Source organism: Nelumbo lutea, chromosome 8 (assembly GCF_056320005.1).
Source record: "Nelumbo lutea isolate HS-2025 chromosome 8, American lotus-T2T, whole genome shotgun sequence".
Classification (NCBI taxonomy): Eukaryota; Viridiplantae; Streptophyta; class Magnoliopsida; order Proteales; family Nelumbonaceae; genus Nelumbo; species Nelumbo lutea.
This window is the reverse complement of record NC_142691.1, coordinates 54440898-54454365: the sequence shown is the minus strand read 5'-3', so window position 1 is coordinate 54454365 and position 13468 is coordinate 54440898.

Below are 13468 nucleotides of genomic sequence, written 5' to 3'. Positions count from 1 at the left end.
TACCATGCAATAGTGTCACAATTGGATTCTTCGATGCACCATCAAGTGTCATCCACTATGCTTATAGCATGCCATCTGAATGTTTTTGAGTGTGTCTTGGGTGGGGTAATATATGTATTTTTTATGGGAGAAAGTCAGTGCCATTATTGTAATTATAAGTATGATTTTTCACTATTGTTAATGTTTCTTTCTATCACTCCCCCCAAAGCTTGAGTTACTCTTTAAGGGAAGGTAGACAGGTGAGTGGTGCCAAGACCGTGTAAAGGTTAAGCATGAGGTCCTCTCAAAACAAAGTGTTGTCTTTATTGCTTGTTGCTTCATTTTGTAGGCTTTCTCGACACAATCGAGTATTTCATAGGGTTCGAGGATTAGCCCCATAACAATTATTATCAAAGCTAGAACTCATCGGTAGCCATTTGACCTGTGTCACAAGTAACACCATGAAAACCCATCCCACGAGATCGATAATGCACCCGCTAATGACACAGTCAAAGACGAGGGCACTGAAGCCCTAGACATCAAAAGCAAGCAGACATGAAAAGTCCACCAATAAGATTTCAGACTTTGACACATGCATGCTACATTGTGAATTCACCATAGGTAAAACGTGTAACCGAGTTGATGAACTCCAACAAAATATAGAGACCATTAACAGCATAGTGGGAGAGATGGAACACCACCTAAGTGGGGTCATGGACGAGGTCCGTGACGTCTTGAATGGAACCCTCAAGGAAGTCTACAGCACCCCAAATCAACAATGAGATAGCTCATCCCGCTTTGCCATACAAAGCACGTTTGACAACTTCCAAGCCCAACTTGATAAGATGAAAACAAAGTGGGCAACATGAAGAAGAACCATTTCACACCAATGGCCATCCAGGATGAGTTAAATGAGATGAAAGCTGAATGGGCATCCCTGAAGTTCGCCCTAAATGCCTCATCTAGTCTCCAAGCTAAATTGGATGAAATCAAGGGGGAGTGTGCCATCATGAAAAGAGCAATGACCAACCCAGCCAGCACCTTGACCAAGCTCACCTCCTCTTGCATTAAGATTAGGGTGTTAACTCCCTATTCAGACACTTGTGATATGTTAGAGCTCAACAACTTCATGTGGCAAATGGAGAAGTATCTTGCTACAACTAATGTGAATGATGAAATAACTCAGGTACGTATGGCTACTATTTATTTGACTAATGTCACTATGTTGTGGTGGCACAGAAGATGTGTGGACATAAAACGTATATGTGTGTTATTAATTCATTGACTGACTTTAAGCAAGAGTTAAAGAAACAATTCTATCCAGAGAACATGGAGTACATCGCTCGTCACAAGATGAAAACACTCAAGCACAACGACTAGTTGCACGAGTATGTCAAAGAATTCTTAGCTCTCACATTGGAGGTCACCAACATGTCAAACAAAGACCAATATTTGAATTTCATGGACGGGCTAAATCCTTGGGCTGAGTTAGAGCTCCAAGAATGGAATGTTCAGGACCTTGCCTCATCCATAGCCATGGCTAAACAACTTGGCAAAATGAAATTGTCAAATGATAAAGGGAAGCATTCTAGCCAGCTAATGTGCCTCAAATTTGAGTGGGGGAGATAAACCACCAAGTCCCCCAAAGGAGAAACCGCTCTACCATAACAAGCCAACCGAGTACTAGAAAGAGAGGCAACCACAAGGAGATCAAAGCTCCTAGAACTCCAACATGCCCACCTTCTTGCTTCATTTGCAAGGAGGAACATCTAATGAAGTATTGCCCGAAGAGAAAGAAGTTGAATGCCCTCATTGCCAAGCTAAGTGATGATGAACAGAGTATATAGGTTCCACGAGTGGGATCTCTACAACTATTCAATGCCTTGCAGAAGAAATGAGCTATATCCAAACAACCCACCTCAACCAAGAGAGGATTGAGCTACGTTGACATAAGCCTTGGGGGGAATGCCAACCCGAGCCCTTGTCGACATAGGGACCACTCATTATTTCATATCCATTGTTGAGCCCAAAAGATTGAACTTGGTCATCTCAAAGGAGCCAAGCTAGATCAAAGCCGTCAATGCAGGTGCCAAACTCTTTGAAGGCATGGCTCATCAAATAAGACTCCAGATCAGCACCTAGGGCAAGGAGATTGACCACTATGTCATACACATGGATGACTTCAACGTGGTCCTAGGCATGGACTTCACGACATAGGCAAAAGTAGCATCAACCCCTCACCTTGACACTTTATTGATCCTCGATGAGCAATCACCTTGCATGGTCAACATGATTGCATCAATCAACGCAAAGAAGAAGCAAGTCTCGACCCTACAACTCCAACATCCAACTCTACATCAAGGGACATCAAAGAGCTCTATGGCAACAACCATAGTTACCACAATCAAAAGTGGTCATGAAATCTCCAAGAAGAAGATAGTTCCAGCACCACCACAACCACAACAAAAAGCCACAGCAACAACAAAAGCCGCATGTGCCCTCAAATGATGAGCCCAAGAGAAGACCCAAGACCAATTCCAACACCAGCCTTACCTGTCACCATGGGAAGAGAGTGCCACACACATACAATAGGAATTATTCCAACACCCGAAATCCATCCAACACATCCAATATAAATTTATTTTTTTATTTTTTTGAAACCTATCTATAACTATTTTATATTATATAGTAAAATATAATATAATATATGATATGATATTATAATATAGCATACATTAATAGTTATATATAATATATAAGGTCGGGTGAGGTGGACAAATACCATCCCCGCCTTGTCCTTGATCCCTAGAGTTTCGGGTTTCCTCGAACCCTGATCAATAGTCAAAAAACCCACCCTAACCGGAGCGGGGTAAAGCAGGGCCCCATGGGGACAGGTCAAATTACCATCTCTAGAGAGAGCCTTGGGGAACACCCCTCAATGTCCAATAAACTTTTAATCCAAATTCAAATTTTGCACCAACTCTTAACTTAGCTAACAGTGCAAGCCAACCTAGGCCACGCTTGATTTACCTTCAAGTCACTAGAAAAGGACTTAACTTAGGACCCCGGCCATAAGTCTCCCCAACAAACAAGCACCTTCAAACCTACCATCCAAGCTTATGCCCGGGGGGCCTTGGAAGAGATAAAGTTCATGAAACAACTTAAGAATCCTTCATCATCAACAACAAAAGCCAATCTTTAAGGACGAAGACTAAATTGAATGGGGAGATTGTCACAAGTGAACTCTTCTCCATGCCATCAATAAGTGCCATCCACTATGACCACAGTATTCCATTCGAGTGTCTTTAAGTGTTTCTTGAGTGAGACAATATATGTATTTTGTATGGGGGGATCTCAATGGCATTATTATAATTATCAGTATGATTTTTCACCACTATTAATGTTTCCTTCTATCATTCCCCCAAAAGCTTAAGTTACTCTTTGAGGGGAGGTAGGTAGCTGAATGGTGCCAAAACCATGTAAAGGTTAAGCATGAGGTCCCCTTGACACAAACTTTTATACTTGGGTTTGTCATCTATTGCAATATAAAGTGCATTTTTTACTAATTTGTGTGTCATCATTATTGTCTTTATTGCTTGTTGGTTTGTTTCGTAGGCTTTCTCAACACAATTGAATGTTGCTTGGGGCGTCAACGATTAGCCCCGTTGCAATAGGGTCTCATCCTTTGCTTGCTTTTGTATAAGGTACAAGGCATATCTTGTCCTTTATTAAAAAATGGTCCTTGACAAATGTTACTTAAATCTAGGGATATGTTTGGATAAACATTTTTTCATATGTAGTTTGAGGTATAAGTTGGAACAACATGCCTTGTTCCATATTTCCATGCACAAAACTCAACTTATTTGAAAAATAGGTTCTATTAAGTGCTGAGTGAAGTAGGATTGCCTTTTGAATTTCCACCAATATCAAACAAAATTACATTGAGAACCACACATACAGAGAATATACGCACTCTGAGAAAGAGAGATCAATTATCTACTAGATGAGTTCATAAATTTAAGAATGCAATGATTACTCACTATGCTGTCAGTGCTCCGAGAATGTCGACGGAGCAAAATTGTCGATGGTTGCCCTGCATTGCAAAGACAAGGGAGAGAGAGGAGGGGGTGAAATAGGAGGATCTCCGGTCACTATTGTTGTTGGTGATAGTAAATAATAGGTTTCCAAATTTTTTTACATTTTTTGTATTTTCTTTACTATTATGTATTTTTTTTTTTGAATTATTATTTGACTATGACATCAAAAGTTTACACATTTGACCAAAAAAGGTTGAATTGTTGACTCGCCACTAAATAGAAAAAACAACATTTTCTATATTGGTTTTAAATTTGTATTTTATTTCTATTATCAATAAAATCAATTATTCTTTAACACATTTTTCTTTGACATGGTAAATTCATATATGATTCAATGAAAGAATGAGAGTTAATACCCTTAATGAGAGGAAATTGAATGATGAGAAATGTAGCAATTCAAATTACATTTTGTGACCTTATAATTAGAGGGAGCAAATTCAAAAAATAGAGGGTATTCTAGTCAAAATAGGATTCAATGAATATTAGTGCATGTTGATACTTTAACTATAAAACTTAATGAGAGAGATTTAAATGAGAAGAAAAGTCTTCACTAGTTGTCAATAGTCTTTCTTCCAAAGTTATACTAAACAGGTCAATCCTCCCCTCCCGTTTGTTTTAGCAACTTATCCTAAACCAAGAGCTCCCCGGCGATAACAGAGGAACCAACCTGCCTTTTGTGGTGGAGTGGATTTTTTGTTTCACAATAAGACGTAGATGACTATTCCTACCCTCTGTAGCTTATGAGTTTACGTCCATCCCTGGTCAAGTACAGTTTCCATTCGATTTCTCCCTTGTAGTCATTACCCTAATTCACGCAAGTGTGTCTACATACACCCCTTAAACTAACTTGTTGAGGAATTCATTCTTGCGAACAAGCACACCCCGTACACATACCTAGGAGCACCCCTTCCTGCATATCTATACAAGACCCGACTAGGCGGGTCAAGGTCCTACAAGGTACCCATTACTCAAAGTGCTCCCCACAAAAGAAAAAGATGTGTCTATCATGTTGGGTTCTTCTTAGTTGGTTTGAGCGGGTTCAACCAAAAATGCTATGCTTACACACAAGACTACCCCTCTTCCCAAAAGCTTCGCAAGGACTACTTTACGACGATCGACGACTGCCCGCAAGGGGTTTACTATACAAGGCCCCTATAGAGTAGGGGGTGGCAATTTTTCCCGTCCCCGATGGGTACCCGGGTTCCCCGACCTGATGGAGTTGGGTATGGGGTGTACTTTGGCGGAGTTGGGGTCGGAGATGGAGCTATCACTGAATCCCCGATCAGGTTCGGGGACAGGGATGGGGAATGCAATCCCCGCCCCGAGCCATCTTCGATTAATATTATATTATTTATATTATATATTATATTATTATTCATTTATTTAATTATTTTAAAGATTAAAACTTAAAAAACAAAAACAGTCGACACTTAGAGGTTAGAGTCTTCGACAGACACATATAGAGAACTTTGAACCGTGAACCCTAGTCAGTCTTCTTCTTTAGTCTTCATCACCGATTCAACGACCGTCATCGTTGTCGCCACTCACCCGTTGGACATCGGATGTCGTCAAACGTCTATCGTCGTCGAATACTGGTCTACCACTCGAGTGTCAACTGATGATAGAGATATATACTCAAAAGAAAGAACAGAAACTCAATCTCAATATCTCAGACTACCAGTCTATCATCGCCAACCGCTGTCATCGTCGCTCGTCGGACTCTCTCTCTCTTGTCGCCAGCTTCAACTCGCAATGGTCCTCTCTCTTTCTCTCTCTCTCAGTCTTAGTCTCTCAGACTCTCAATCTCTCTTTCTCTTCCTCTCAATTTTCTCCCAGTCTCTCTTTCCGGAGATTCGAGTCTCTGATGGAGAATTCATCCCTGTCGGGGTTGAAGATGAAAGGAAATTTCTTTCCTCAACAGAGATCGAGAACAGAGATGGGGTGATTTGAGAACCGGGGTCAGGGATGGGGAATGTAATCCCCGCCCCAAACACGATGATCATTAGAAATTCACGAATTAGAGATGTTGTAATATACTCTTTCCCAAACATACCGTACCAACCCACTGAAATATGCAAATAGGGATTAAAAATGTAGTCAATATCATGAAGAATAAAGAGATATTGTTTATACCCATATACAAATTTATGTTTTCATAAGGAATCTGATGAAGGAAGATTTGGCCCGACCTCACAGTTATGCGACATGTGGCAGAAACAACAGCTCGGCAAAAAGGCCAGCCTAAGGCGTGAACAAGGGGACACCAGCGGACCGAACTCCCTACGGGTGACCCGAACTCACCCTTGGCCCAAAACCAGAGTAATCCGAACTGACCAACCTTGTAACAGCTCGGGGTATACCTCGCCAAACTGGCCAACCTTGCAACAGTTCGGAATACACCTCGCCGAACTAACCTGCCCTATAGATACCTCCGAACTCAAGACTTCACCTCGCTCACCACTCCGCATCACCTTCTGGGCACCAAAACCAAACAAGTCGTACCATGCCTGACACTGAGGAAGTCCGTGCCCGAGGGCACCGCACCTGACTGACTTGGGATCTGACGCTTGGCGGCCGCACTCTAAACGGCCACCTGCCACCGCCACTGACACCACCATCTCCAGTTAGAGAGACAGTTAGGCAGTGACGGTTTTGTCCCAGCAGAAAGGACGACGGCCGAATTGACAAGCGCAAGGGTAATCATACCCGACCTGACAAGGGCCTCGGAGCGAGTGCGCGAAGTGATTATAAGAGCCCCCTGCCCCCAACAAACAGGGCATGCAAACTTTGTGCCATCTAGTTTTCTCTTGCTTTTGAAGGATTCTAACTTAAGCTTCGGAGCCGTTACACCGGGTTCCCCCCGGAGCTTCCTCATCTCCTCCGTTTCAGGTTCCCTGCTATTCAGTTCAGAAGCGATGTCGTTGACAGCTAAGACCGGCCGGATCGCGCATCATCAATTGGCGCCGTCTGTGGGAATGCTTCAAAAAGCCTCCCTCCAAACTTCCATAACCCCTTTTCTTCAAAAACCCAACACTCATGGCATCCTCCAGCAACGCCGGACGTGGCACGGAGACAAACACCACCGGGGAACAACTTCAAGTCCCCGTGGTGTGCGTTGGACAGTTCACCATCCCTCTTTCGGTGGATGGGATCCCCAGCTTGAACACGCCACAAGCAGTGGCGCCCGTAAACCTTCCTGCCACAAGCATCCCCTTTCCTCCCCCTATTGAGACAACCTTTACTGAACCGACTGTCGTCCCCCTAGCAGCCAGCAAAAACCAGTTGGACGACCTGATGCAGTGCATGTGAGCAATGCAAGCCCAAATGCAACAGTTCCAGCAGCACCAGCTTCACCAGCACCAAATGTTGCACAACATCTCCCAATATCACTATCAACAGCAGTTCTCCCAATTGCCACTGAACCAACCACTACTTCCACCTCGCCACCCCGCTCCGAGGCCGGTCAAGGCCTCCCACCAGGGAAAGGCCTCCCGGCCCCAGAACCCCCCTAACAGCCAGGCCTCGTCCCCAGGCCAAAGAGAGAAAAAAATCATCCCCGCCTCGCAGCTCATAGGCGGGTCGGGAACCTTGCCCGCAAGATCGGCGCCTCGGCGCTCCAAGCCCGAGTTCCCGCTCACGAAAAACCGATTCGGCGCCCTGGCGGAAGACTACCAGCATCCCAGGCCCATCGAGCTCGGCAACACAGAGGCCAGGAGTGCCAGTACAAAGCCCACTCAACAACGAAGGCACGGGCGAAGTCACCGAACCGCCACCCGTGTCTTGTCGGAGCTCAGAGGCAAAGAAGAGACGAGCTCGAATGAGGTAGGAGCTGCCCCGATTCTCTCGGTTCCTTCCCCCTCGCATCAGAACTCCCGGTGGTCCCCTTACCCAGAAATTTCAAGCTCCCACCTCTGGACAAGTACGACGGGTCCTTCGACCCCAACAACCACGTTGACGCTTTCCAGTCCCAAATGCACCTCGCCAGGGCTAGCGAATCGTGCATGTGCGTGGCCTTCACCACCACCCTCAGGGGGGTAGCCCGCACTTGGTACAGGAACCTGGCCCCCAGGTTCCAAAACAGAGGAAAGCATCTTCACCGCACACTTTGTCACCAGCCAACGGTGTCCCAAAACAGAGGAAAGCATCTTTGGAGTAGTCCAAAGGGAATGAGAATCCATCTGGGGCTACATCAAACGATTCAACGAAGCATGCTTGCAGATACCGCGATTGGACCCTGCGGTGCAGCTCGCGGCGGCCAAAAGAGGGGTAACGCAAAAAGAATTCAAATGACACATAGTAGCTAACCAGCCCGCAACCGTGGCCGAATTCCTCAAGCTCGCGGACAAGTTCATGAGGACAGAGGAAGAAATCAACCAACGAACCGAAGGCGGGAACGAGAAAAGAAAGAGGGAAGGCAAGCTCCCCAACCCAGTCAACAGGAAAAACCCAGCTCGGGAGCCGAAGCCGAACCAGTCGTTCTGAGCTCCCCTAGCAGTTCGAACGGATTACACGCTGTTAAACACAAGGCAGACCGAGATCTTAATGACGATCAAGGACACCCCATACGTGAAGTGGCCACCTCGCCTAAAGGGAAATCCGAACGAGAGAAATAAGAATTTGTATTGTAGTTTCCATAGAGGCCATGGTCATAGTACCGAGCAGTGTAATAACCTCCGAGACGAGATAGAGGGGCTCATCCGTCGCGGATACTTGAGAAACTTTGTACAGCACAACAATAATAAGGCAGGTCGGCAAGGGGAGCACGAAAAGGATGCCCCCGAGTCTAGCAGCAGACCTATCGAACCGTTGCAGCGACAGCCTCCGGAAGAGAGGCCAGTTCGGGGAACCATCCATGTAATTGTGGGAGGTTCGGTGGTAGCAGGGTGTACCTCGGCAGTGGCCCGGACTTCAATTTGCGAAGCGGCCCTCGAGGAACGGAACCCCCCAAAGAAACCAAAGACCGAAGAACCAATCTTCTTCACGGATGATGATGCGCGAGGGGTCCGCTACCCCCATGATGACGCGCTTGTCATTAAACTAAGGATCAACGACTTCGAGGTCAGATGCGTACTCGTAGATTCGGGCAGCTCAGCGGACATCCTCTTTAAATCAGCATTTGACCAGCTACAGTTACAGAGGAGCAAGCTGAAGCCCGCGAACACTCCCCTGGTGGGTTTCAGCGGAGAGGAAGTCAGGCCCCTCGGAAAAATAACAGTACCTGTGGAAGTTGGCACATGGCCTTGTGCGGTCACTCAACCATGATTTCCTGGTGGTCGCGACCCCCTCCCCATACAATGCCATAATAGGGCGGCCGATCACGCATATCCTACGGGCGGTGGTCTCCACCTACTATTTGGCCATGAAGTTCCCTACGGACTTCGGTGTGGGGGTAGCGCGGGGCGACCAGCTTGAGTCCCGCAAGTGTTATGTTGCCTCCCTGAAGGGAAAAACCAAGGTGGCCGACGACCTCGAACTAGAGCGGCCTGCGGAGCAAGGTGAGGAACGAGCTTCGCCCACAGAGGAAACGGTTGCAATCCCGACTTCGACTACGGACCCAGCTCGCACACTTCAGATCGGAGCTTCCGTCGAGGAACCCCTACGAACCGAACTGGTGAGTTTTTTACTTCAAAATTTAGATATTTTTGCCTGGTCCACGACTGACATGCCCGGCATTAGCCCCAGCCTGATAACTCACAAACTTAATACTGACCCTGTAGTCAGACCGATTAGACAGAAGAAACGCAACTTAGCCCCAGAACGCTGGAGGGCAGTCGACGAGGAGGTCGAGAAGCACCTCACAGCAAACTTCATAAGGGAAGTCCATTACCCGAGCTGGGTGGCCAACCCGGTGTTGGTAAAAAAGGCAAACGGCAAGTGGCGCATGTGCGTCGACTACACCGACCTGAACCGAGCTTGCCCGAAAGATTGCTTCCCCCTCCCCAGAATTGACCGTCTAGTGGACGCGACCTCGGGACATGAGTTGCTAAGCTTCCTAGACGCCTACTCGGGCTACAACCAAATCCGGATGGACCCATCCGATGAGGAAAAAACCAGCTTCATAGCCGAGTTCGGCCTATATTGCTACAAGGTCATGCCCTTCGGATTAAAAAATGTCGGAGCGACTTTCCAAAGACTTGTAAATAGGCTGTTTTGGCCCCTGATTGGCACGTAGATAGAGTGCTATGTAGACGACATGGTCGTCAAGACTCAATTTTCACAAGAATTAATACAAGACTTAGATTCTGTCTTCCAAATCCTGCGTCAGTTTAGCATGAAATTGAACCCCAACAAATGTGTCTTCGGCGTCACCTCGGGCAAATTCCTAAGGTACATTGTCAATCGGCGCGGTATTGAGGCCAACCCGGACAAGATAAAAGCCATTCTAGATATGAGACCACCTCGGAAAGTAAAAGAAGTTCAGAGGCTAAACGGCCGCATAGCCGCTCTAAGCCGCTTCATGTCCAAATCGGCAAACCGCTGCCTACCTTTCTTCAAAGCAATCAAAGGCAAAGGGCGAGGTCTTAGAACTGTACCTCTCGGCAAGCGACGAGGTGGTCAATTCGGTACTAATAAAAGAAACATACTGGGTCCAGCGACCCATCTATTATGTTAGTAAAATTTTGCAGGGAGCAGAGACAAGGTACCCACAGATAGAAAAGCTAGCATACGCACTGGTGACAGCAGCTCGAAAACTGCGCCGATACTTCCAGGCTCACACCGTCATCGTCCTGACTGACAAACCTGTGAGACAAGTTTTACTCAAACCCGAGGTTTCCGATCGACTGACGAAATGGGCCATCGAACTCAGCGATTATGACCTCCAGTACAAGCCAAGAACTGCTATTAAGGCCCAAGCTTTGGCAGATTTTATCGCCGAGTGCACTTTCAGCCACGAAGCCCTACAGGTCGAGCCTGAGGTCCCCAGTTCGGGCGAACCCGGAGCTCCCGAGCCAATAGAGTCTGAACCCCATGAAGTAGCAGCCAGTGTGGAATCTCTCCTAATCAGGCGAAACGCGAACTGGGATGATGAGCCATGGATCCTTCACGTGGATGGTTCCTCGAACCGGCAAGGCAGCGGAGCTGGAATAGTCTTATGCGGCCCGGGCGGCACAAAATTAGAATACGCACTACGCTTTGAGTTCGCGGCATCCAACAACGAGGCAGAGTATGAAGCACTGATAGCTGGGCTGGACCTAGCGCGAAAGGTAAAGGCAAAACACTTGGTCATCTGCAGCGATTCCCAGCTCGTGGTCAACCAAGTTACGGGCGAGTATGAAGCACGCGAGCTCTCCATGATCGCATATTTGGCGAAAGTAAAAGAGGCCCTGCTCAACTTCCAGTCACACTTCATTAGGCAAATCCCGAGGTCAGAGAACACTGAGGCCGACGCTCTGTCCCGGTTAGCCAGCACAAGTCACAACAACATGAGAACTGCGTACATAGAGGACTTACCTCGGCCTAGTATTCTCAGGGGGATAAAGGAGGTCGCTCACGTCCTGGAAGCAGAGCCGAGCTGGATCGACCCACTCGCGAGCTTCTTGATAGACAGAACCCTCCCTGCAGAACGCAATGCGGCCAAGAGGGTGCAGCGGCAGGCAGCCAAATACGTCATAATAGACGAACGGTTATACCGACGGTCCTACACGCTCCCCTACTTGCGTTGTCTGCGACCTGCCGAAGCCGAGTTCGTACTCCGCGACACTCATGAAGGCCTATGCGGCGGACACTTGGGGGGCAGAGCACTCGCCCAAAAAGCACTTCGACAAGGATACTACTGGTCAACGATGAAGGTAGAAGCTGTCGAGCTCGTCAGAAAATGTGACAAGTGTCAGAAGCACGCCAATATCCACCATCAACCTGCCTCCGACCTCAAATACCTCGCCAGCCCGTGGCCCTTTGCACATTGGGGCATCGACCTCCTGGGGTCATTCCCACCAGCAATAGGTGGAAGAAAATTCCTAGTCGTTGCAGTAGATTACTTTACGAAGTGGATAGAAGCCGAACCTCTGGCAACTGTTACGACCCGAAACATACAGAACTTCTTTTGGAAGAACATAGAAGCCGAACCTCGAGTTACCTCGGGTACTAATCTCCGACAACGGCAAGCAGTTCGAGGATATCAAGTTCCAAGAGTGGTGCCAGAACATGGGGATTCGGCAAAACTTCACATCAGTCGCGCACCCGCAGGCAAATGGTCAGACGAAAGTAATGAACAGAGCCATCCTGCACGGACTGAAAGCACATTTGGATCGAGCTAAGGGATTGTGGGCCGAAGAGCTACCAAGTGTCTTATGGGCTCACGAACTACAGAAAAAACTGCCATGGGAGAAACCCCCTTCAACCTCACCTACTGCACTGAAGCAGTGATCCCGGCGGAAATCGAAGTACCAACATTGCGACTAGAAACATACGACGATCGGACAAACGGAGATGAGTTACGTACCAACCTTGACCTATTGGACGAGGTAAGGGACCTCGCGCACATCCGGACAGCGGCATACCAGCAACAGGTAGCTCGCTACTATAATGCCAGAGTAAAGCAACGAAGCTTCCGAGTCGGTGACCTGGTCCTTCGTAAGATTATGGTGGCCAAACCCGGCGTGGGCAAACTTGGACCAAACTGGGAAGGGCCCTATAAAGTAAAGAGAGCGCTCGGGGGGCATACGAACTCGAAACCTTGCAAGGCAAACAAGTACCTCGAGCGTGGAACATCATGAACTTAAGGCGATACTACCTATAAACCGCCAAGCGAAGTGGACGAAATCAGGTCCTATGGGCCACGATGCAGAGCCAAGAGGAACCTCGGCGTAAACAAGTAAAGAAAAGTCGGGCATATTATCATCTTGGCAAAAAATCAGTTCACTGCAAAAGCCTTCGCGGCAAAACAGGTCGCGGAAGTATAATAACCCGGACAAGAAAGTGGCGTATTCAGTTCGACAAAGAATAGGTTATTGGAAAAGGAACACAGGCAAAAAGATTATCTATTCCGTTGCAAGAAACATGAGTACATTGGCCATCAAAAGGGACTAAAATATATATATATATATATATATATCTTTACATGCCCGGAGCTACTTCTTCGCCATCAGAAGGCACTTCAACAACACCCGAAGGCCCTGCCTCTCCTTCAGAGTCCGGCTCGCCATCGGCAGCATTGGCCATCTCCTGAGTTATACGCGAAGTGGATATGGCACTAACATCGAGGTCGGGGTACGTGTTCCGGATCATCCACCTGCTCAGTTTGAACCTCCTTCTGTAAGAATCCACCATCAGATCGTCAAAACACGGAGAGGCAATGTAGTCTTCAACGGCCTTCTTCTTGGCATCTTCAATGCCTTGGGAAAAAATATGTGTTCTCTCCCTGATGTCCTCCTGAAGATATTCGACTTGAT